Source organism: Prenolepis imparis, unplaced genomic scaffold, assembly GCF_030444845.1.
Source record: "Prenolepis imparis isolate NDT839.2.m4 unplaced genomic scaffold, iyPreImpa1.0 SCAF_5, whole genome shotgun sequence".
NCBI lineage: Eukaryota > Metazoa > Arthropoda > Insecta > Hymenoptera > Formicidae > Prenolepis > Prenolepis imparis.
This window is the reverse complement of record NW_028141163.1, coordinates 6634939-6660274: the sequence shown is the minus strand read 5'-3', so window position 1 is coordinate 6660274 and position 25336 is coordinate 6634939. Positions and strand designations below refer to the sequence as shown.

At 34.4% G+C, this 25336-nt stretch overlaps 1 protein-coding gene and 1 long non-coding RNA gene across 3 annotated transcripts in view; one reads left to right on the top strand and one right to left on the bottom strand.

Moving 5' to 3' along the window:
• LOC145936729 (uncharacterized) overlaps positions 1-18493 on the bottom strand; it is a 93093-nt gene extending 74600 nt beyond the window's left edge. For both annotated transcript variants that reach the window (XR_014425433.1, XR_014425432.1), the window contains exons 1-2: positions 18333-18493; positions 18140-18185 (exon numbers count right to left, since the gene is read on the bottom strand). This is a non-coding gene — a long non-coding RNA (uncharacterized LOC145936729). The remainder of the gene's footprint in view (positions 1-18139; positions 18186-18332) is intronic.
• The window catches only part of Mesr6 (misexpression suppressor of ras 6), a 660805-nt gene that overhangs the window by 359784 nt on the left and 275685 nt on the right, over positions 1-25336 (top strand). The window lies entirely within an intron of this gene.

Below are 25336 nucleotides of genomic sequence, written 5' to 3'. Positions count from 1 at the left end.
GAAAATAGCTCGTAACATATTGCGAGGCTCATCCTGTATACATGCATAAATCTTTTACTTTATTCTTCGTCATTTTGTTGTGAAGTCGAATAAGAAGAAAAATCTTCGAGTTGGAAAAAATTAAGAATATACACGATATGTGAACACATATTGTATGATTACACTCTAGCGTCATCGAGTTTATCATTAGAAATTTTTATTTTTAATTTTAAATGCGTCATCAAGCCTCGTCAAGTTAAGCTTGTAGAATCCGGCCTGCAGCTCTTTAAAACCGGCGCCGATGCTGTACGCACGTTTGATATTGCGAAGATATCCGTTAACGGCGAACGCAAAGCTGCAATTATTTTAATTCATAATTTAATAGTATACCGTGGTTTAACTCTTAATATAATATAACTCCGAGGCAAAGTCTTGAACTCAGAGATATCGTGATCGCACGATAACATGTGCTGCTTAATCGAAACAACGAGTTGTTTGTTTTCCACACGTAACGCGTTTGTTATTTCATATGGAATTACGAGATGTCAGTCACTCGTCACCGACTTTCGTCATTAATCCTTCAACTTAACTTAACGTGATAGGTTAGTCAAACGTCATTAAAAGTGGTAAAACGAGATTTTGCAATTCGCAACAGAATAGAATGAAATTATATTCGTTTCATAAATCGGTGCATACTGATTAGCGAGTGTATTTTATACGTAATAAAATATCAATTCTTATAAAATCGTAACAAGTGAGAAATTTGTGCCTTTTGATGCTTATTAAGCTTTTTAAAATATCTCATGTGTTACTGTCAGAATAATCGATCACGCAAAAGTGATTAAAATTTAATTATTAAATTTAATTCAAAATCTCGTTTTGCGACATGACGAAATCCACGAGAAATTTAATAAAAAATTAATTTATAAGAATTTATGTTTATACAATTCAACGACGCGTTATATTTCTTTACGTTTTCTGGATAAGATCGCTAATTAGAAATTATTTTAATTACACATTTTTTATCTATTTATGCAAAGTTATCCCACCTTCGCATTCTTATGAATATCAGTGAATTTTGTGGTAAACCGCACATTCTCGCGCTATTCTCTTTTCCACGAGGAGAACGCATTAAGAAACACACTCGCGGCGTAATACGGCCGCGACGTCGAGTAGCAGATAAGAGGAGATACCGGAGGTAGAGAAGAGTCTCACACGTGTTTACACGGCCGTTGAATGCGCTCCTATATGCAGTCTTAGACACCCTGATAGGAACTCAAACGGCGTATCGGTTATCGAAGCGCATTGCAAAACACACCTGGGTGTGTGTTGCAATGCGCCGCGCGGTCAACGTTAATAACATCGACTGCACTCAGGACACGCGTGTACGTGATTGTGTATGTGTGTATGTATACAAAAGTGTGGCTTGCCACATGCTGCATATGCGGGTGCAACTCTCTGTAAGCCTGCAACAGCAGCGGGCACGTATGTATACTCGGCGTTATAAACGCCTCAAGTTGTATACCAAGTTCTACACACGTCCCGAATATGCTCTAAAAGTTGACGACTAGATGTGTCAAGGCATTATACATACGTCCAGTGTTCCGTGTCACTGTATAAAAGCTCCACTTAGGGGAGACCGCTATATGACTTTAAGACGTGGAGGTCATATTCGAAAACTGAATTACAATACAGATATATAAAAAATGAAGCCTAATAAAAAAATCATTCGAAGACTCTTTAGGATAGTAACGGACTATATAGAAGTAATTTCACATAATGAATTATATGTGAAACTTTCAAATTGATACCCTTCACAATAATGTACGAGTCTCTCTTGTTGTACAATACATTGTACAATATAGTATATTTTTTCTCGTTAAGGATATACTCTCCTACTTCTCGGCCTCTTAGACGTGCAGGGCAGATGATTCTTCCCGTTAGGTCCTTTCCGCGAGGCAAAAGCAATCAGTTACCTTTTGCCAGGTATTCTTGCATCTACCCAGGCACAGGGAGCATGATCCAGGCGATCGTTACGATCCTCCAAGTACCGCCGCTCATTTTGATCCGCGGGATAATCAGGAAGGTTTTATGAAGCTTCTCGGACCAACAAAACCGTTCGTGGAAGCATTCTTGACGATCGTTTCATTGGCGGCATCTAGCCTCTGTGACACCGATTTATCGATATATTTCATAAAAGTGTAGAATTATTTCTCGTTTTCTCTGTCTCTTTTTCTGCTTCAAACTTAATCTGACAATGGAAGGCATCTTCGTTATATTTATAACAGTAAAGATATATATTCGAGATTTATTGAATATTTAAATTGATTATCGCTTCACAAGATTATAATTGCATAGCTGTAGCATTGTAAAAAAATATTTTCATCGCGTTTTCGATAATCCCGTCAAGAGATTTAATTTGAAACAAATGATTTAATATCTGATATAAGTTTTACGCTTCTTAATGGGGGGATTCTGCGCTTCTAACTGTAATTTATTCATTGAACAGCAAAAGCGAGAAAAGATAATTTCATAAATATTTCCATAAAATATTTCCAAATTTCATGTAAAACAATTAATCAGTAAAATATATAAAAATATATATATAAATGTGTCTAAATCAAATTATAATAAATAAATAATTTTAAATTCGATATATACGATGTGTGTAAGCTAAAATTATTTTTGTTCACAAGATTAAAAAAGTTAAGGAATTATTAAAGATTTTATCGCAAAAAAACGTTGATGTAAATAAGCGACTCTGTAAAAGCTAGGGAGGGAGATGGGGACTGGAAGTCCAAGGATGCGGAAGCTGAGGGATTACCGCGCGATTCCCCCCGGTCGTTGCTTAAATTGTTTCCTTAGAAGAGGCCGCGAGTGTATGCCATTGTTCTTCCACCCGGCAATGGACGGTGACGTACGTCACCGGTTGCTCATTATGTTCATGTTTTCCCACATACCTCCTTCTCGTCGCATTCTCTAATCTTTTTATGCCGGTTTCTTCAGGGAGTTCTTCGCTGTGTCCAGGTTACTTCGACCGTCGACCCGGAAGTCGGCAGCGTGTGCACGTGGAAGCCCTCGTATGTCCGAAGAGATTTCGCGCGCGCGTGACTCCGTGAACCTCTTTTACGTACACATTCGCTTTTAACGACTATATCTGTATAGTCAAGTATACGTATGAGCAGACACATTAGCATAAGCATATAAGGTATTCAATTCTCATGTTTAGAATTATATTTTCTTTATATTAGTGAATGTATAATATACGCTAATAGAAATATTTGAGACTCAATGGTGAAATTGAACTGCTTAATTGATAATTATTTTGAAAACATATGTAGTAGTCTTAGGATAATTAATACATGATAGTTGTAAATTGTGAATTTCAGTAATTCGGACGAGACGTTTGCTTTAAATCATTTGTTCAGAAATTAATTAAAAAAAAAATAACATACATAAATAAAATTCATAAATATTTAAGAGCAGCAAAAAGTCTGAATCTTTCATATTTATTAATAAAGAATATATAAATGTAGACTTATTGTTAGTCTATTTTTACACTATGTTATATTAAAAAATATAAAAAGATTTACGGACTACTGTATAAATAAATATATTTGTGCACCTAGAGAATGTGCATCATTTTATTTATCGATCATCCCGATCAGTTTATCATGTTCCATTAAGCCAGATTCATATTCCGGACACGTCCGCGATAATTTCGCATCTCCAGGCATCCGTTAAACGTATGAGCTAGATGTCATCGTTTCTCGGATTCGCGCGTACACAATCACATGTGAAACATGAACATGGGTCTCTCTACAGCTTAGCGGATACCACAGCGGCTCTACTCGAGTGCACACTTACGTGCACGTACGTGGTCTCTCTCTCTCTCTTTCTCTCGTATACACATAGGCAGAAGCTTCGGTGTGCGAGAGTCCGACCGCGACTACCAAAGGTATGGGCCACTCCACCAGGTGTGGAGAATGGCGCGCCCGATAGCAATTACATCGGCAAATAAACCACGAGGTGAACACACTGTTAAAGCTAGCCACGGCCGGCGCGCGGCTAGATGATGGTTGCTCACGAATGATTCTCGTCGCCGGGTGAGGCTCGAGCCAACAATAACGCGCGACATGACAAAGGACTGTGAATTACTGGCAGACATTTCCTGCATCAACCGTTGCGCAAATGTCGAGAGAGAGACGGATTTTCAGCGAGCGCGTCATAGCAGGAGTATCTTGTCTCTAACTAAAAGCGAGAGCTGGATTAATTATCGGAAATATTTTGAAGCTGAAATATGTTTTTTCCCGATACACACACACATACATATTGCTACGTACATACATATTGCTTTCGTGAATATTTCAAAATTTCAAGATTCTCTGACGAGATGCACGCATGGTTATTTGTTTATATATATATATATATATATATATATATATATAATTTTTATACATATATTTATATATAATATATATATTATATATATAATTTATAATATATATATATATTTTTTTTTACTTTGAGTTTGTGTGTAAAGATCTCAATATAAACTTTTCTCTACACGAGTTCCTCATACACGAAAAATTTACTTGTATTCGATATATAAATATAATAAAAAAAAAGAAAGATACACATTTGCATAGATATTAAATGATATTTACCGCTACATTATATTAACCGAAAATAAATATAAATAATTATTTCGGATTATTTCTTCAAATTTTCAACAAACATAGCAAGATGAAAGTAAGTTTTCAAAAGGAAAAAAATATGGAGCACACTTCGTTTGCAATTTTTTCTAGGTGGGCCAACTGCTAACGCACAACTATTAACAGAAGTGGATTCGTGCATAGCGGTCTTTCTGGTAAATGGTCTGAGACTCCCCGGCTTCTACATCGACTTCCTCGATAGAGCGCAAACATCGACCGAACGAGAAGCTCGGCACTCACTCTACCGACTTCCCACGGCTGTTGACATGTTTTGTGTTCATTAGTCGACTCTCGAGAGTCCAGAACCTGTAGCCGTTGCATAGTTCCATACCACGCAGACACGTATACGCACACATTTCATAGACGTATACGTACGCATGTGCGCGCGTGTTCCACAACCTTTTGCCGCATGAATAGTCCGTGAGAATAGTCACGCTTCCCCATCACGATTCTCTCTCCCAGAACCTTATTCGCAAAATATTTCGTAATCTCAAAAATTTGTTATTTGCGCGACGATGCCAAAGTCGCTCTTTGGGACATTTCCGTTTCTCTGTCCATATAAAAATATCACATCTCTGAATCACATATCAATCGATATCTGGTGTAGATCATCGTATTATATAATATTTTAAATAAGGAAAATTTGTCAAGAAGATATCGGGGCGCATAAATAACGTGTCAAATCTGTCTTTATTAATACGGAAACTCATTTCCAACATCGACTTCTGTCAAGATTAATTAGTTTTCAATTAATGTACACAGATGTGAAACGTTGCAATATATGCACGTCGGCCGCGATAACTTACGTGAGGAAGAAAATATTGATCAATATCTTAAGATAAAATATAAAGTACATGGCATAGTTTCCTGAATTTGCTTAGTTGTTTTGTGTTTAAAATTGTGTTAAAATTACGTGGCTAATCTAATAATTTGCAATATTCAATGATAAAAAGAAAGAAAAAGAGAGAGATTGAGACGGAGAATGCTTCAGAAAGAAATAGTTTTATTTGTATGAAAAGCTATCTATTAATGAATTGAAATATTTATTTATCTATTTCTCATTTTATTACTTTAAATCGCATCATCAATATTATTAATAAATAAAAAATATTAACATAGAAATATATTGATCAAGTTATTTTGACATTATGGGATTAGATATTAATCATATTCATACTATCACGCGTGAAAATAGATTCTATAAAAATAACAAGCTCGCGATCATCGTGTTTCGCTATTTCTAAATCCGCAATCTGTTGCACCGTTCGGGGATATAATGAAAACATCGAACCTAAGAGCCATGACTGCAACCATTAATTCTTGCATCTTCCATCACGATCTTCACAGCAATCATTAATTCTTGCACCTTCCATCTTGTTCGTTCTGAAGCACGATTATCTTGGCTGCTCGGTGATGGTATGCAAGACCTTTTAATGGAATGGTTAACGCTTCGTCTGGATAGAAGTATCATGTTTAACAAGAAACGCTCTTTTTAGTCTGATTTTAACGTATAAATAGACTATTTGCGCATCAATCTTCTTTTCATTTTTTTATAAGTATAGGTACTAGAATCTTCTATTTCATGCATTTGGCGCAACATCAATACATTCCTGATAAACCTTCTGATACATAAATGAATATCTCGATATGTAACGAGACCACATTGTGTGATTAGTTTTCGGCAAACAAAAATATACTTCCGTTTTTATTTTGATTGTACATTATACTGCATAATATGTACTTGCAACAATACTGAATCAATAAATGTATTCGCGTTGCAGTTATCGTATCATTAATATAGTCTTGAATCTCTTCAGATGATGACTCAAAAATGCATATATGCAGTTATCCAGTTGCGCCAAATGCATGAAGTAGAAGATTCATCTTTCCACTTAATGTCGTGCTTGCATTTTTGCAGATCTGATCGATCGCAATTATATTGAAAGTAAGAAGAAAAAAGGATCATGAAATCGGAATATCGCGATGCGGTCACCGTTTGCCATTTTTTATATATCTGTAAATATATATCTTTAATTTAATTCCGCTAAAAATCATTATACGCATATTCTAGTTCTTATGATATCTGGCTTATTTAAAAAACTTGAGAGAAATTTTCTTTTATATTTTACATACTGATTTTTCTTCTAGTTTATATAAATCGTGATATAAATTTCATACTAATTCTTTGCTGCTCTTTCGTCATCTTTTAATTTTGCTTGCATGAAAGATGTGGTTAAATCATTCTACAAGAATTTCTGTGAAAGGAAGGTTACTCGCTTCACTTTAATGAGCGCAATGTTTCCTTCCTCTTAGGGATTTATTCGTATTCACTCGAACGTATTATAATATATTAATGCGAAATATGAATATATTAATTCATTAATTCTTTGATTTTCCTCATTGTATGCGAGTATGCGAATCATGTGAATCGCGCGCGTAATTATAGGAATAGACTCTTGATAATACTTTATTTGACGGTACACATTATGTAACTGTAGAACAGATAACAAATCACGAGCTTGCAACCGAGCTATTAATCTTGACGGTATCTGCGGTGAATTTCAGACCAAATAGAAGCTTCGATATAATATTTATGTAATGTAACATTTATTTGATCAATCTCTCCCATGTATTTCTTCTCGAATGTGAATTAAAATATTAGAATAGTATTTCACTCATCGAATTGTTCATCGACGAAATCTCAACGAGAGAAAAGGTTTTCTCCAGTGAACAGGTTTTGCAAATACTTCTGCAAGATTTCACGGCGGGGATGCGCTGCTAGTACTATTATTATCATTATTAACGGCTATTTGTTGAACGTAAGCAAGTGCATAGCTAATAACGGTTATTATTCACTGCTAATGGATAAATTAATCTTTTGGTACGAGATCACTCGATAGACTTTCGATCTAAATGCCGTGGCATGATACAAGACAAGGCGATGTCTCGTGGCGCAATATCGTGGAATGTATTTGTAACGTGTTCTAAAGTATCTATTCTACGTAAGTATATAAATAACCATATAAAATATATTGATAGAGCAAAACGCGTAAAAAATTCTTTCCGGAAGATACATCTAAACGGAATGATATGATTTGTAATTAAACATACAAATTTTCTTTAAAAAAAATTAATTGTTGCTGTTCTATTAAGTAAATTCACAAATTTAAATATAATTTTTTTTTAAATTGTATTTCAAGATTAAATTATTTTTTTAAATTTTCTAAGACAATATTTGTGGTTTTAAATATGTATAAGAATTAATGTAAATTATGACAATATTACATATAAAGAAAGTAAATATTGCAATACTGCAATTATACGTTTTCTATAAAATTTATCATTTCTAAATTTATACAAAGAGCAATGTCCGTTCATCATGTGCCGTATATATCACAATAATGGAGTTACAAAGAATTACGAAATGTAAGATCGTATATTGTTAGCTGTTTGCGTGCTTGTTTGCTGCATCTATTCAGGAATTGTCCCATTGTCGGAAATAATAACTCCCGGAAGCATGAAGACCTCGAAAACTTCGTGCATCTGAGACATCTAATCCAAACTATGAGTTGAGAAGAGAAGTAAATTCACGCAAATATAAATTTCATAAACATTTAGTAATTTTGTTATTTTTCACAAAACTTTCTGTATTATATAATACGGTTAGAAATAAATATTTAATTAAGATAAAAACCGCCAATTATATCATAAATTAAGAAATAGTAAAACTATTAAAAATATAGCCTACAAGTATATGTTGTAAAATTTCGATTACTTTGAAGCTGCATTACATTTTATAATCGTATGAAAACTAATGTACATTAGTTAATAGAGTAAAACAATAATGCAAATTTTATTATTAGCCCCCCCCTTCCGCCATTTTTTAAAAATATTTTCTTTTTTTACGATTATTGAAAACGAACAAAATTTGTGCACAAAACGCATCGCGAGATTAATTTTCTTTGAAACTAACGTATCTTTATTTCAGGTTCTTTATTTTTGTTGAGAGAATTGAGCAAGATAACTCATCGGTATATGAAAAAGAAAAAAACGTCAGTGATTCATTGGTCACGTGCGTCTCAACTATCAACATGGGAACTAATAATATGCACGATTGGAGTTATGCATCTCATATTTCTTACACCTAAGCAGATTATAAGCATTAACATCGAATTAATGATCGCGTTTTTAACTTACACATAAACATTATCTTGAGTTACACATAAATATCATCTCGTATACTTTCAAGGCGAAGGATGTAGTTAATATACAATTAATGTCTAATCTAAAATCTTGGAAATAGTTATATATTCTCGACGTCAAAATAAATTATTGCAATTTATATAACAAGGTAGGAAAAGTAAAATATCGAGTATAATGTCGAATGCAATTAAATATTTTTTAACATAATATATTTTTAAAATTTTATCGGTGATAAATGATTTCCTACAATTAAATCTCATTATATATGACATACCACTGATGGTGAAATGTCATAATATTTTAAAATAAAAGAGAATAATTATAAAATATGTATATAAAGTATATTAATCTTATATTTGATATATAAAAAAGAGAAGATATGATCTAAAGCCATTGCACACGGACGGCTAAAAGACGTCACACCGATGATACGCGTTCAAAAATATATATAGATATTAAATGAAGCGATGCACACACAGATGTGCGGTGCAGCATCATCCTATGCACGTGCATTGCTTTATTATTAATTATTACCTATATAGATATTACTTAAATACACGGCAAATTGATAGAATTAAATTTGCTTCTTAAGTGTTCACTCGACCTAAATCAAATTTTTACATTTTTCTGAAATATATATGAAATATAATAGAAATATTTATATTAAAATTTTATATTGAGATTTATATGTCATTATATTTTGTTATATTATTGAATTATAAGTCTCTTTCTCTCTCTCTCTCTCTCTCTCTCTCTCTCTTTCTTTTCTATTTTCAATAATTATGATTCAATGTATCATTGCTTTAAATTATTTTAATTATTTTTTACGGTGTTTTTTGGCTAAAATCTTTTAATATTGATGTTTGGTCGATAGCGTAAATAAATTACGTGTGACGATGTAGAAATGTACTGTAATCTATTCAGCTTGTACGCATCGAGTGTACATAAAGAATTTGAAGTACTGTTGGTATGTGAGAAGAGAACACACGTAATCTCTTCTTGTACTTCGTTTTTCGAAGTAAACATTCAGCATTAGGCTAATATATGCGTCTCCAACTTCAGCCATTTATTTCAACTTCGCCACGTGTAGCTCTAACGATGCGTTACAAGGCACAGCGCAGTTACTTTCTTTATCATCCAAGGCTCGCGTTGAAAGACAAGTCAAATAAACTATTTATGCAAAATAAGTTTATAAATTACTGATTTTATATTTCTCCGTTCACTGTTCGAATATGTAGATTTATAAATTGGCGCAATAAGAAAAATCAAATATATTAAAAATTCACGTATATATATTGTCAAATATTTCATTAGTTTATTTGACCTCAATTTTATTTTATTTTATTGTATATTGGAATACTATTATTATCATGCGCATTGGAAATAATAAATGGTACATGATATCAATGAACGTGAAGTATGTTAAAACATTAACATAAAAATTCTCAATTATCGCTACTTATCTGCTTCGTGTCTGCAAGGTCTGCGCGCACATGATCGCGAAGTATAATGCGTTTTAAACGAGGAGAAAGTGTCTTGGTCTGGTGTGCGATAAGGACGTAATGATTTTCAGCTTCAGCTCCCACTGTTCGCGTGGACGCGGAAGGTGCGTAAACATGTCAGATGTCATAAGCTACCTTACTTAGCTCTCCATAATGATAACATTTCTTACGGCACTTATCGAGCAGTCTGAATCGAGTCCGCCGTTTTTTCGCGTCGCTCCTCTCGGACTCGAGGATGGCAATTCGCCGAGCGCGAAAAAATATCGCGGTGATTCATGCGCCGCGTGCGACGCGATTATACACACGCCGGGCCTCGATAGACCCAGGGATGCGAGGGACGCGTGTCGTTGGCCTGTCGTACTTCCTTTCCCGTAGGCCCCGGGAAGTCTATTCAGAGGCTGCGTCCAGCATCCACGTAGGGCCCGGAGCGCTCCATGGTGATTACCATATTGCATGTCACATTGTCGGCGCGCCCCACGAAGAAGAGAGACGAAGAGGGAGAGAAGGGGGGAGGGAAGGATAAGTCTCTTTCTCTCGAGAAGGCAGAGGAGGCAGAGAGGAAGAGGAAGAGAAGGAGGATCAACTCTGAAGAGAGATGGCAGGCGATACAGGATGAAGGAGAAACGCGCGCGAGGAGGATGTGGACGCTAACCGCATTGCAATATACCCAAGGGCACGGCATCTATAAACCACCGCAATTCTATCTGCATCCCTCCCGAGAGCGTATATAACTTCCCGCCACCAGGATTAAGCCTTTTATAGTCCTTTGGTATGGTGGATCCCTTGCCTCCCTCCTACTTATCCTTGCCTTCGGCTCGTTTTTTCCTCCGCAACTATGTACGGTCGAAGTTACGTTTTCGCCTCTTTCGTATCACAGCTGATAATCGCATTCTCGACGTCACCTCAACGCTGCTACTGATACTTGGTTTGATTGATATTACGTTCGTGAATTTCGAATGCACGGTTTTCAAGAGAAATATCCGCGTAAGCTATCAATCGTATGAAAAATGAACGTTTGCGATCGATGATTTGCGGATATTGCATTAGTACGTTAGTTATTACAAGTTATTAATTTTGTATTTTTTAAAACTACTTTAAGTAGAATTGACGTGATGTGTAAATGATGTTAAAGTATAAAACATGTAATTAAAGTAAGATATTCCGATAGAATGACTTAACTTAGAATTATTGAGAGAGACAAATTACTGTAATAATTATATTATTAAATGTCGGTAGAGATGAGAGAGAGGGAATCTTGCGATACCAGTCTTGAAAACGTCAGATGCAAAACGAGAAGTTCGCGCAACTGACGCGACAAGTCAGTTTAATATGACGGAGTTTTCTTTCACATATACATATATAGTATATACACGGCGAGAGAGATATTCTCACGCGGTCAAGAAGAAATAATTCTTTTATCGCAATATCCTGCCAGATGTGAGATGAACGGCACAAACAACCTAGGAACAGAAGGAGGAGGAAGAGCGTAAGGTGAACAGATACAACACGGAAGGTGCAGACGGTGGTAGACGGGCTAGGCTGAGTGAATGAATAAAAGCTGGATACATCAGCAACTTCGACTTTAATATCTCGAGTTTTCTCATATGTATTCCCAATTCTCTTTCTCGTCTTTCTTACGTGCGTATAGCATTCGCGAAATACAATCATCTACCGTGTAGATATTGTCTTCGAAAATAAGTTTTCAAACGCAAAACGCGGAAACATTATGATCGACAGACCGTGCACACGAGGAAGAAATCGCGAAGCGAAGAAAACGAATCGAACGTTGGAAAATTAGCGAAACGACGATGAGTCGGCCTTTAATAGAAAGTATATATAGAGAATTATTTTTGCACGCAATATTAGAAAGATATTTAAAATACGTTTGACAGATCAAGATTTTTTTGACGTTTTTCGACACACATTTTTCTGACATTTGTCTTGCTTGAATCTTTTTTTATCTGGTCGAAAATGTCGCAAGAAACATCACATTACTATACTATTATATAGTTGCAAGTTTTAAATTTGGTTAAGTAATAGATGGCTGCCGCAATTTTCATTTCTCAAAAGAGATAGTTATATGATAATATCCCATAGCTTCACGTGTACCGTCTTGAATTATACATGGCAACGCGTATATACGCAATCGCCCCGGGGCACGCAGATTTTTAAGTTAATGATGTAAGTGCCGAAGGGGCACGCCCCGTTTACACGTGCGTACGAATGTGGACGAGACGTGGACCGCGATCAATTACTTCAATTACATCGATCGCTTCGCGTGGCGGAGGCATTATATAAATTTCTAATCCCCGTATATATGTACCATATAACATGAAATCGTTCTGCCATCATTATTAAGAATTGTAAGCTATATATTTTACCGCGCGCCATCGGCAATCATTAAACATGAGACATTATCATTACATCGCGCAAGAGTCAGACTGATATTCGATTTTATTGAACATCATTATTCGGAATTTAAATACATATGATACAGAGATGTATCCTTTGTCAAATCACGTAATTATTATTTCCATATTTTTAAGTCTATGAATGCAGTCGAATTATTCTTCCTATTAAAAACACGAAGGATATGTGATTACTTTATCTTTATCTAATTTCGCCATGCAATTATAAAATGTATATAAATAAATAGGATATATTTTTTGTGAGATCAAGAGAATTTGTGCAGTTTATATATAGAATATGTGCATATTGTGCATATTATTTCTATTCTCAGAGAAATTAATTTCGGAAATATGTCAGCTTTGTGCAGAATTAATATCAATTAATCGAAAAACACTAATATATAATACCTTTCTACAATTCCATGAATCATCACGCATTTATTGAACTTTCACGAAGATTAATTTCAAAGAACGGACGCAACTGATACATCGGTCGATTCTGATGCTCGGACAGCGAACGAATGACCGATTCACTAACGACTGCAGCGATGCGCCATGGTAAGACTGCCACCATGAGATGGTGCCTTCTGGTACGAAAACATCATTAACAGCATTTAAATGCGCAGAACGCCTCTGGCATGACATGCCATCGTCTAACGAGCGGGAGAGTTACGACTGGCTGCCGCTGCTCTGTTTACGTTTACGATATCACGACGTTTACGGGCGAAGGAAATGTTCGCTATTAGCGCGGGATTATCCGTTCGTATGGCAGCGACACGATAATTCCTATGATTTCCGTCTCCTCCCTTTCTCTTTTGTCGTCAACTCTTCCGCGCACTTGTATGATATCTCCTCGTGTCTCTTCCTCCCATCTTTGGTTGTTCGCCCCAAGGCCGAACTTTTCTTCGTTCCTTTTCGCTCGATGTCGGCATGCTTTCTTGAAGTTTCTTTCCCTTTCGTTTTCTCTCACCTCGTTTATCTCCTTCTTATTCCTCCTTTCTCGGTATCTTTTTCTTCTTCTCCTGCTCTTCCTCGGCCTCAACCGGAAATATTTCCTTCTCATGATGTTGTGTTCTTCCAGGTATCTCGCACATCCACCATGTGATTACCGTAATTTTCTCCACGCTACGTCACGTTGCTCTGTCTCTCCTTTTTGATTCTTCGGAGGCGCGGATATTTGCGGAAGGGAGGTTCGTAAAGAATTCCGAAAGAGATCGATAATTTGTGCATATAGTTCCGTTGTTAAAACTTTAACGTTCGATATTGAATGATAGTTGGCGGAATATAAAGAATTTTTTAGAAATTATCGCTCTTACAATTTTTTTTTTTATTATTGACTTTTTTCGCGGTAATCTTAAGTGTATTGATTCTCTTTCTCATGCTTTAAAAAATTTTTAATTTAACTATGTTTTTTTTTGGTAATTGTCTTAAAATTCTATTAAAATATACTAGAAGTTAATAGATGCCGAATATAATCACGATATTTGTATTTCAAAAAATTATTTAAGCGCGAAATCATGAATCGAAAAAAATTTGATAACTTTGATATACATTCTCTTCGTCTTCTGATACCTATACCTACAAAGTCCATAGAACGGCGGGATATTTTCCACGAATACATTAATGACTCCCGACTGATTGATTACGAGAAAATTAGTACACCGTTAAAAGACGGTTTTTATGTCGACATTCAAAGCGTATAATCGTTTCTCCTGAGGTTGTAGTTTTCACAAACGAGATCTAATTCCCAGCTGTCCTACTCATTTCCAACGTTCTTTTCCATACTCGCTTGTTTTCCATCTCCTCGTCCCCAGGTCCCACGTTAGACGAGCAAGGCTGCCTCAATCCCGACGCGGCCCGTAGCTTAACTCGTGTACGTACGTGTGTCATTTGCGTGAGTCTCGCTCGTCGCAACGTGTGTTTTTCCATGTAATGCTCCGTGAAACGGGCAATCACGTTGCATTACCGTGGCCATTAAGCGGCCGCGCTGCGGGGCGATGCAGAAAACTACATGTGCCCGGACCCTGCCTCTCGTACGGGCCTCGCAAAACGGCTGCTGCCGACGAGGGAGAGGAATCGAGGAGGCGAAGGAGGAGGAGGAACACAAGTAGCCATTATTAATTCGTACGTCCGTTTCCTGCCGGGTGTGCGCGCTCTTTTCTCTTTTCCCCGATGAAGAAGAAACGATCACCCACTTTCTCTCTTCTTTCTCTGCCTCTTCTCCTCGTCTGCTCTCGATCTTTCATTCTGGCTCTCGCGCGGTCTCTCGTTTGTGTAGATTATGACGAGCGACGCCGTGGATTCCAGGCGAAATGAACCGCTTGACTGTTGCCTCCGTGTTGGCGCTTGCTTATACTGGTTGCTTCGTAAATTCTCTATCCCTCGCGCATCGTTTGCCACGAGATATTCTCGCGGTTATGCGAGCACGATTCTCTCCTTTAATAAGCGGATAAATAGCGTTGCGTGGACTCCAGGGACGGGGAAGATAAAGAGCAACGTAGAGAAAAGGATATTGAAAATACGAAAAACGAGAAGTATCGGAGAACCAAGGCGAATTCGCTCGCAAGATATCGGGTAGAAGGTAGAAGAAGTTATTATGTGCAATTGCATCTCGTGATAAACGATTATTTTTTTTATCGCTTCAACCCGGTCATATTATAGTAGCGCTTAGATCTCTTTGATGTAGACACCGGCGGCCGGTTCCATCAGTAGAGCGGCTTATCTGCCACGTACTTATCACTAAACGAGTGAATAATATCTTGCACGTTTAGATCGACTACGTATAATCTTCGATGATACGTGCGATACATCGAGATAAAACTGACATTAACGATGCGAGACTATATTACTCGAGATCTACTTCTCTGGTATTCCGTAATGCGCTCTCTGTGATCACGATCGCTTCGGTAATCGGCCTGGTAATGTAATGAGTATCATTAAGCGACATTCACTTAATTCAATTATTATCATACCGCTCTCCGCACGTCCTCTGCTCTCTCTTTATCCCTGCCCCTTTCTCTTTCTCTTTCTCTAGTACACGCTCCGGCATAAATTCTGCAATCACGATTAAAGCCGAGGCCTGACTAATGCGCTGGGGAATTATTCTATTAGAGCGGAATCGCATTAGAGACTCGCGGTCTTAGAAAAATTCTCGCCTCGAGTGCACCTACGGCTAATAGGATGCCTATTAGGTGCACGAAGTTGGATTGCGACGTTTCAAGCATATATCGTTTGTGATCAAGAACACTACGCGGTAAGGAGATGATAATGTTTGAGGGTGTTATACGCTTGATGATCGCGCGCACAACATTGTGTAATTATGATTTACATACCTATATATACGACTACAATAATTTTTATCGTGTTAAGATGTTTTGATTTTTATTATTATTATTTTTCTTAAAATACAAATTATTCTATCTCCTTATCGCGTTTTTAGCATTGTATAAAAAAGCTCTATTTTCTAAAGTTTATTTAAAAATGTTCGTTTATTACGTGGATGTGCGAAACGCTTTTGTTTCGAGCTTTATCAAAATTTGTATTACTCGACACCGGAGACTTTCACTCGTAACGATAAATTTATCGGGCGATCGCGATTTCACAACGTAGGTATATCGTGGCCACGGCGCCGCTAAGTTATCGCACGAATTTGTCATCCCTTCCTCGAGGACAATAATGATTGTGTAAATTTCTCTCGTTAAAAGCCAAGGAAGCGATAATTCTCGCGTGCAACGGTAATTCACGTTCGGCTAGGCAGCATAATACGTGCCGCACGACGTTCCAAGTAGACCTGGGCACGGCATCGACTTTGACATTAGCTCAGACCGTGGCAATATCGTTAAATAAATGCCCCAGGGATACCACGACCTTTGCTCCGCCCTGCTGGAATAGTTTTCAGAATGTGTCACCGCGTGGATAGCGACGTTATTTCAGATCGAAACTACATTTCATATATCGAGCGACATAATGCGATTGTACGGAACGTGAAGCTTTTACTTGATACAATTCATTTCTGTGATATTTTTATCTTAATAAACTTTTAAGATGTTATATATATATATAATTTTTTTATATTTATCTTATATATAATCTTTTATATTTGCGAAAAAAAACAGATCAGGTTTATTAAGCAAATTGTACATTGCAAGTATTTTTTATAAAAATCTTCAATGCTGCAATAATATATCGTACAAAAAATTTTCTGTCAAAAATTGATATGAAAAATTACCTAATATATACTTATGCAAGAGTATAAGAGTATCTGCTTTACATAGAGTAAGAATTATAAGTATCTATATCCGTAAGTTACAAATATTTTAGTGATTGTGATACTGATGAGCAAATTTTATTAAATATATACAAAACAAAATTTTTAAATCTAGTTCTGATTTTCAACTTCTTTCCTGATCTATAATTAACAAATTTACTTAAATTTTTGCATTTTTCTTACTGGGAACCTTGTATTGTCACACGCGCAATAACAAAATTAAAAAAAATAAATTTATTATGTCAGAAGGCGACCAGAGATAATATGCCGACAAAAGCATTACGCGTGCAATGGTAATTCTTGTTCAACCGAGCGATATGCCATAAACTACAGCGATCTGACTAAGGCCGTGCCCGAGATCAGCTTTGACATTAGGTCCACGTTATTATTGTCAGATAAATGCCTCAGGTATATATCGACATTTGCTCCATCCGGCACGAACATTTTTTAAAAATCGTGTTACAATTTCTTTCTCAGTCTTGCATATATGTGATATAATTTTTAATATTGTCTGCATTAAATTTTTATTCGATCATTTTATTGTCTTATACTATTACCTTGAAATTGCAATGTTATTATGCTAAACATATCAAAAGTCTTGTATGATACATAGGTGAGTTGTTTCATTGATAGGTTGATGAAGATATTAATATTCAATAATGATATATTATAGTGTCACAAACACACGAAAGGCAATTCGCAATTCGATGCGTAAATGTTTTATTTAACACAATTTCTGATCTTTCATTTGAATAATGAAATTGTGTAATCCTTTTCTTAAAATCAAAAATATCAAAAATATTAATCGAGTTTAAAGTATTATAACACATTATTTCAAACATATTATTTTATTTTATTTTATTTTGAACAAACTACTAACCCTCACGATGATAGCCTCTCGATGCTATAATACGAATATAACGCAACACAATGCGAATCGAGACAGTCTATAAACATCGCGGAAAAGATGCAACAATTCTTGCAAGAATCAACTTAACATGCCTTTTTAAAAAAAGGATGTCATAATACTTTCAACTCGATCGAAATAAACAGTTTCTCACTCACCGATACGTGCAATAGCGGAGTTGTAGTACACAGCACACATATTGATCTGAAAACAAAATATTCAAATTATGTATATGCATGTGTGGGGAGGGGGGGGGGGTATATGTGTGTGTACAGGATATTTTGAAAGGCTGGAAACGGTCGGATATCTTAATGCAGTTTAGAAAAAAATGTTTTAAGGTATTTTGCATACCTCACAGTTGCCCCGCTGTCGCCCGATGCCTCCCCGGGTCTCCTCCTCTTCTTCTCTTGGTCCATGGTAGCATTCACGACACTCGCGAAAACACGAATAATTACGATCGATCGACAATTTACACGGCACTCCCGACACGCGAAATTTTACACGGCACTCCCGACGCGACGCGTGAATCGCACGCATATTTCGCGTACATTGTGCAATAAGAAAACACGATGCGAAAATTATAATCGCACGAATCAACGTCCGTTCGACACTCGAGAATCTCTCAATCAAACTCGCGCGCAGCTTATCAGCAATGCTACCTGTAACAAATAAAATTAAATAAAATTAAATATTACTATTTTAATTTTTATAACATATTATTTTAAAATTTACGCAGACACCGATACTTTGTTGCCGCGGACCCTATACTGTGCATTTTTATATTATGTATATTAAATGAAAAAATTTGTACGCTGGTGTCTATACCAAAATATTCTGCAAACAATGTACTATCGAAATATATAAGCGATGAATTTTTGGCTTCTTTAAATATTGTAATATACGTAAAATAAAAATGTGTCGCATAGGGTCCGCGGAGACATAATGTCGATTTTTAATATTTTAATACAAGCCAAAAATTCATCTCTTGTATATTTCAATAGTACATTGTTTGCAGAATCTTTTGGTACCAAGCAGACACCAGCGTACTAACTCTTTCATTTAATACACATAAAATAAGGATGCGCCGCATAGGGTCCGCGGCACACAGTGTTGATTTTTAATATTTAAAAACGAGTCAAAAATTAATCGATTATATATTTTAATAGTACATTGTTTGCAGAATCTTTTGGTACCACGCAGACACCAGCGTACAAACTCTTTCATTTAATATACATAAAATAAGGATGCGCCGCATAGGGTCCGCGGCGACACAGTGTTGATTTTTAATATTTAAAAAGGAGCCAAAAATTAATCGATTATATATTTTATTAGTACATTGTTTGCAGAATCATTTGGTACTAAGCAGACACCAGCGTACAAACTCTTTCATTTAATACACATAAAATAAGGATGCGCCGCATAGGGTCCGCAGCGACACAGTGTTGATCTTTAATATTTAAAAACGAGCCAAAAATTAATCGCTCATATATATCGATAGTACGTTGTTTGCAGAATATTTTGGCTCTTCTTAAAATATTAAAAATCGATATTTTGTTGACGCGGACCCTATACTGCGCATTTTTATATTATATGTATGTTAAATAAAAAAATGTGTACGCTAGTGTCTGCTTGGTACCAAAATATTCTACAAACAATGTACTATCGAAATATATAAGCGATGAATTTTTTGCTCGCCTTAAAATATTAAAGATCCATATTTTGTTGCCGCGGACCCTATACTGCGCATACATAAATTTTATGGCAAGCGCATATGATTCTAGAGTAGAGTCAAATATTAGAAATTATGGATTGGCACAATTTTGAGTTAAGATTGTAACTAGTCATTTGTTTATATTTTTCCGTGTAATAGAAAGAGTTCAATACTACATATTCAATCACTTTTACTCACAAACTCTTGAAAATTATATGAATATGTGAACGAGTGTGTGTATTGTTCGCATGTCAAAGCATACCGGTTATCGTGTGAAATCCTTTTATTTAAGCCGCATCGAAGCGAAGTAAAAATATATCGCTTTCTATCGTTGGAATTGTCCAATTGCATATAAGAGGGTAAACATTCGAGCGAAATAGTTCGAGATTACGCTCGAACGACTGCGAATAGAGGGACACCGTTCATTGGCGAATAGTCGCCATAAAATGCGCGTTTTTATTGCCCGATTAATTCTATTGATTATTATCGAGCCAATGCGAGTTCGCAACGCGTTCGTTTAATTAACCGATTTATATTATTATGTGAAACCACTACGAATCTCGTAGAGAGAACGTACTCTATCTTGTGTATAGGGTGTCGCGAAATAAGGTGAAATACATTGAAATTGTATCACACGTAATTACGGATAAAATAACGTTAAGTGAAACGCGATCGTATGTTCACTGCTAATACAGATAGTGCTAATACATATGCAATAAAATTGAGAATAACGCGAGTGGTTCCACTTTAAGGGTCATTAGGATAACACATGTTTATGGACAAAATTTAATTAGCAATAGCAACGTGTTTGACGTCGATAGATAGAGAGAATTTCTGAAATTACCGCGCTATAATCTGCGTGCAGATAATTGCATCTAATACATATTGTATAGCTATTAAGAAACATTTCTGGAGATGATAGCGCGGTCTAAACGAATCAAGCGAACGCTTCTCAATCTGCAATCGTCTCGATAATTATACAACGATCCTGCATCGAGTATTATATCAAACGAGACTTGGCGGTAAGACTTGGCTCTCTTAAATAACAATTAATGATACCAACGACGAGAACTGCGCGGTCGAACTAAATAAGCGCTTATCGCGATACAAAATCTCCACACAGCGCAGTTGCTGCCGACGTCGTGCCGAAATTATATCCCCGTTACGCATCCTTTGATCTCCGATCGACGAATGCGTGGAGCAAGAAAAATGATTCCCACTCTTAGCCTCGCATTATCATTAATCAGGTTACGGTATAACGAACGGTATCAGGGAGGTGGGAGGCAAATTATCTGCGTTCCCGGCTGCTTGCACTCGGCTCATTCCGACGATGCATCCACGTATACGCGATCGTCGGCCAATGATGGAACTTAAAATGATCGATTGTTCGTGGAAGATCGAAAGCTTGACATTTCGCTTTACGCGTCCATCTCGGGGGACCACCCGGTAGATACTTGAGGCATGTACAACTAATGTAACCAGCTTCTTATACGCGTACACACCCTCATCCTCAAAGACACTTCTCGAGATGCAGCAGGATGCACCGCGCCACATCGTCGCGTATGTCGCGTGAAAAAAAATAAAAAAAAATAACTGAATATTCATTGCGCGGTACAGCACCGACCGGATCTGTCAGAGAGAGATCGCGGATATTTATCAGTATTATCATTACCTTATTATAATTCGCGGCCGATTATGTTTCCTGGTCGTAGTTAAAGCGCTCAACGATTTTCATATCCAACCGGTATAAAACCTCGTCCGATTTCCGTTCTGCTAAATGAGCTTAACAGACACAAAATGAACTGGCCTTACTCACGAGTAAAAGCCGACCTGAGTTGATTGCTGGGATTATCGAGCGGCCTGCGACAGTGATGTGTCGTTTATACGTAACAGTAACTTAGACAAGGGAATCGTGTATCGCCGAGAAATTGATACGGAAACTTTCGCAATAATTTTGTGATATACGATCCTAGAAGCTTAACCAGATGTGATTTGTGAAATAAGGGAGACACGAAGAAACGTATCAGCCCGTATGCCACGTTCGCTCGAGTTAAAATGTGATGAAACTCGATGCGAGAGAATAAACACGAACAGTTAAAATAAAGATAAAAATTGTGTTTTTCTGTTATTGCATAAAAAATTCACACTGCGCTGATATTTTCTTAAATTTATAATTTATTTAAAAGTTAAGTTCAACTTACCAAAATATTTGTGAGAATTGATTTTCAAATTTTATAATAATTATATGAAAAAATATGTGTTTCCGAAAAAATGCTAATATTCAGTACAAAGGCCTTATCAATTTCTTTAAAACTTGTAGGTATATATATTTAATGTATTTCGATGTAATTATATAGAAATTAAATCTGCTCTAAAGAAATGTCACTTTTATTTCGTTTATGCATAAAATGTATTTAAATAATTACATGCAAAATTGTATAAATTTTTTAGTAACAAACCAAATAAATTATTTCTCACGAAATAATTGAAATATGTTTTCATAAAGCGATAGTCTTTATTTCTCTTTAATTATTATTAAAATGCAATATGTAACAATGCAATAATTATTGCAATTATGTACTATATTTTACCTATATACATCTAGGAGGAATGAAAAAACAGTATTTTATGAATATTAAAACTATAAATAACTTATCTCCCTAAACATAATAATATAATAACAATATTATGCGTTATACTTTAATGTCCATAAATATAATATTTTATAAAAAACATTATATATATTAAAACATAATTTTTTTAATGCAAAATAATAATTTATGAACATTAGCATTTATAAGTAAAAAATAATATATTTGTTGATAACGCATGTATGAAATCATTATGTTAAAACACAAATTATATTTACGAAGGCAAAACGAGAGTGACAATTTTTTAAAAATAGATTCACATTTTATGGCACAAAATATAAAATATGTGACTTTTAGAGAATCAGTAAAATGATTACTATTGAATATTTAATTCTTTATTTTATAAATAGAAAAGCATATAAGTTTTACGGTAACGTGATAAAAATATAATTTGCAAATTCACAGATAACTGAAAAACATGATGATGACAGTTTTCTTTCGCGTTATTAGTTAGAAACCTATTAATTAGAATTACATGAGAAAGATCTATAAATTAGTTTCAATGAGGGGTTATCGAAAAAATGATTTCATGCATTTGCGTGCACGAAGACAGAAATGTCGTTTTCATCTACACGACTCATTGCATGCGTGAAATCGGGGTGCGGCAATAGATCTACTTTGTTTCCCTTCTGTTTTATCGTTTTTTTTTCTTTTCGGTACACATAGCATGACCAATTTTCGCTTACCATTTATTCTATCCTTTTTTAAAAGGCTTATCTTTCTTTTCGCATCAGGTTTTTGCACTATTATTACTACCTTCTATCCATTTGGCAAATTGATTCTTACATGCGTGCGTAAAATAGATTGAACACTCTAACAAAGTGATATTAATGAGGTAAAAAGTATGTGGAAATAGAAATGGATATTTTTTATAATTATTATAAATTAATCATCGTTATATATATTAGGTAAACAATTTTTTTTACTATAAAAATCATAATAGAATATTTTAAATATGTCGAAATGTCGATATTTTCGACAGTCTTAATATATTATTATTATTCATAAATTATTTGATTAAATTTAATTATATTTTTTAATATATATTATGCATATAGATAAACATGCAATATTATTTCAAAATTTTTAATTTGTGTTATGTACACAGAGAGAATTTTTTTAAAGAATTTATCCTGAAAATCATGGTAATCATGAGACAATATGGTATGGAAAGAATTTTATGAGAATTTCTTTGATTAATATTTATCACCATAAAAATAATAATATCTATTAGAATAAAATATAAAATATGTTTGATTAATTTTACTATGCAGTTTAGTAAAATTAATCAAACATGTTTTATATTTTATTATGATAGATATTATTATTTTTATTGTGATAAATATTAATCAGAGAAATTCTCATAAAATTCTTTCCATACCATATTGTCCCACGATTACCATGATTTTCAGGATAAAATCTAAGAGAAAATTCTCTCAGTGTATATTTGGTATATTTTTCAATCTATTTTAAAATAAAATTCTATATAACTTAATTAAATTGTACAACTAGCAATTTTTTTGTGTTCCATTGACTAATAATGAATCAGAAATAGAGATTTTGTCAAAGTAGACATTGAAAATCAATTGAAGATAGAATAAGATTTTCTTATACTTTAATAGTTTTCAGATTTCAATGTTTTAAACGTTAATAAGGAGAGAAAAGGCCACAATTAAAATTATATATAAAGAGAAAATTCTCTCAATGTATATTTGATATATTTTTCAATCTATTTTAAAATAAAATTCTATATAACTTAATTAAATTGTACAACTATCAATTTTTTTGTGTTCCATTAACTAATAATGAATCAGAAATAGAGATTTTGTCAAAGTAGACATTGAAAATCAATTGAAGATAGAATAAGATTTTCTTATACTTTAATAGTTTTCAGGTTTCAATGTTTTAAACGTTAACAAGGAGAGAAAAGGCCACAATTAAAATTATATATAAAGAGAAAATTCTCTCAATGTATATTTGGTATATTTTTCAATCTATTTTAAAATAAAATTCTATATAACTTAATTAAATTGTACAACTATCAATTTTTTTGTGTTCCATTAACTAATAATGAATCAGAAATAGAGATTTTGTCAAAGTAGACATTGAAAATCAATTGAAGATAGAATAAGATTTTCTTATACTTTAATAGTTTTCAGGTTTCAATGTTTTAAACGTTAACAAGGAGAGAAAAGGCCACAATTAAAATTATATATGAAGAGAAAATTCTCTCAATGTATATTTGGTATATTTTTCAATCTATTTTAAAATAAAATTCTATATAACTTAATTAAATTGTACAACTATCAATTTTTTTGTGTTCCATTAACTAATAATGAATCAGAAATAGAGATTTTGTCAAAGTAGACATTGAAAATCAATTGAAGATAGAATAAGATTTTCTTATACTTTAATAATTTTCAGATTTCAATGTTTTAAACGTTAACAAGGAGAGAAAAGGCCACAATTAAAATTATATATAAAGAGAAAATTCTCTCAATGTATATTTGGTATATTTTTCAATCTATTTTAAAATAAAATTCTATATAACTTAATTAAATTGTACAACTATCAATTTTTTTGTGTTCCATTAACTAATAATGAATCAGAAATAGAGATTTTGTCAAAGTAGACATTGAAAATCAATTGAAGATAGAATAAGATTTTCTTATACTTTAATAGTTTTCAGGTTTCAATGTTTTAAACGTTAACAAGGAGAGAAAAGGCCACAATTAAAATTATATATAAAGAGGAAATTCTCTCAATGTATATTTGGTATATTTTTCAATCTATTTTAAAATAAAATTCTATATAACTTAATTAAATTTTACAACTATCAATTTTTTTGTGTTCCATTAACTAATAATGAATCAGAAATAGAGATTTTGTCAAAGTAAACATTGAAAATCAATTGAAGATAGAATAAGATTTTCTTATACTTTGATAGTTTTCAGGTTTCAATGTTTTAAACGTCAACAAGGAGAGAAAAGGCC